This window comes from Myotis davidii, unplaced genomic scaffold (assembly GCF_000327345.1).
Source record: "Myotis davidii unplaced genomic scaffold, ASM32734v1 scaffold812, whole genome shotgun sequence".
In the NCBI taxonomy this organism is placed as follows: domain Eukaryota; kingdom Metazoa; phylum Chordata; class Mammalia; order Chiroptera; family Vespertilionidae; genus Myotis; species Myotis davidii.
This window is the reverse complement of record NW_006284238.1, coordinates 3271905-3273993: the sequence shown is the minus strand read 5'-3', so window position 1 is coordinate 3273993 and position 2089 is coordinate 3271905. Positions and strand designations below refer to the sequence as shown.

Sequence of the window (2089 nt, the reverse complement as noted above, 5' to 3'; positions counted from 1 at the left end):
TCCCTGGCCACTGCCACTGTGCTCCACTGCAGTGGGCGGCGGCAGGCCAATTAGGGCCTGCCTCCTGCAGGGAGGGACGGAGCACGGGAGGTTGGCCACTGACCCCAAGGAGGGAGCCAGCCCTCAGGCCCCCCTGGGGAAGGGTCTGTGTCCACTGCCACCCACCCTCGGTTCCCTGTCCCAGCCTAGGGGATGGCACCAATGGGGCGATCGAGGCCTGCCAGCTGGGGTGAGGGAAGAGGTTGGCTGTGGGAGCACACTGATAACCAGGGGGCAGCTTCTACACTGAGCGTCTGTCCCCTGGTGGTCAGTGCACCTCATAGTGACTGGTCATTCTGGTTGTTCCAATTGCTTAGGCATTATATATACATATACATAATATATATATATAGCAGCCACAGGAAGGAGGCCCTACTCTTGCACAAATGTTCATGCATCAGGCCATACATATATATATAATATATATACATACACACACACATATAATCAGATACTATAATTTAAAACATAGAAGAATGGAATAATTAACCATGGTGATTAGCATTTTTGAGGACAAACTATGTGCCAGACACTGTACTAAGCTTCTCAACTATTATCAGCTCTATTTTTTAGGTTATTATCAGCTCTATCTTATGGGTAAGAAAATGGAGACATAAGATGTTAAGTAGCTTGCTTGGGGTCACATGGGTAGAAGGTATTAGGGCAGGCATGCATTAACCTAGGCCCTGCAATTCCTTTGCTTAAAATTGGATGCTCAGTATCACCCAACAAATAATACTATGTGTTATTCAGGAACCTGGTTCTAAACATTAGTTAAACTTGATGTTACTGCCAAACTTCTGGATTTTGTGATAATTCTATCTTCCTCAAAAGTGAAAGTTTCTAAGATTACAGCTCCTGGAAACACACTTTTAAACCCCAGGCTTTTGGGCTATGCTGGCCAATATAATAGCATGCATAGCTTTTTCAATTTCAATTAGATTAAGTTAACAAAAACCTCCCAGTTGCACTAGCCACATTTCAAATTCTCAACAGCAGCATGTGGCTGGTGGTTACTCTGTTAGCTGGCATAGCTATGGGACATTTCCACCACAATTGCTGTGCGGCTCCAGGAACAGATAATTGGGGAGCTACAAAATACTAAACAATCTTTGATCCGCTTCCAGAAAAAGAATGACATGTGTTTTAAAGCAAGGACATTTATTGAGCACCTGCTCTTGGCCAGGCACTGTACTAGGTGCTGATGGTACAATGATCAGTTTGATCAATGAGGCAGACATGATTTCTGCCCTTCCTAGAACTCACAGTCTCTGCCAGAGTGACCCTGTAGTGATAAAGGAGGGCTACATTCTAGGAGACATAGAAGACCTAGACAACGCAACATCTGACCCCAGCTTCATGGCAGGGATCAAGGCAGAGCTTTCTGGAGACAGAGGAATCTAAACTGAGGCCTTGATTGTGAGAAGACTCATGAAACAAATATGAGAAGAAAGATGTTCCTGATTGAAGGACCAGCCTGTGTGAAGACTCAGAAGGGGGGAGAACATGCCATGCTTTGAAGGAGTTCAAAGAAGTCAATAAAATTACTTTCTGCATTCTTTTGTTTCTTAGCATCAGAACTTAGGTAATTTTTTCCAATTCATTTATTTATTTATATATTTTTGCATTTTGTCCACACAGAGGAAGGCAGCAGAGAAAGAAAAAGCAGAGGACATTTCAGAAGATGTATGCAGGAGCTAAAAGTAGCTAGTAGCTACCCAGCACCACCCAATGTGCTCCTAGGGATGACAACAACAACATGGCAGTCACTTTAGATAAAGGACATGTGCCCAATACTATGCTGGGTGGTTCATTAGTATTATTTTACTCAATCCTCATCATAAATGTGACTGTTTTCCTATATTTACTTTTAGATAATTAGAAATTAGTAGAGCAACCCATTACATTGAACAACCCAAACTCATGAGCCCTTTATCTATCTTCTGAAATCACAGGTTATGAGGATCCCCAGTTCTTGCTTCTTCTCTGCCCCAGGCTAGTACTACCTAAGATGATCACATAGAGGGATGGTTGAACTGACATGAACACA

At 43.3% G+C, this 2089-nt stretch overlaps 1 long non-coding RNA gene across 1 annotated transcript in view; it reads left to right on the top strand.

The window, feature by feature from the left end:
- LOC107184210 overlaps nt 1-1773 on the top strand; it is an 18875-nt gene extending 17102 nt beyond the window's left edge. The window contains exon 3 of the long non-coding RNA XR_001515032.1: nt 1681-1773. This is a non-coding gene — a long non-coding RNA (uncharacterized LOC107184210). The remainder of the gene's footprint in view (nt 1-1680) is intronic.
- Nucleotides 1774-2089: the final 316 nt, after the last annotated feature.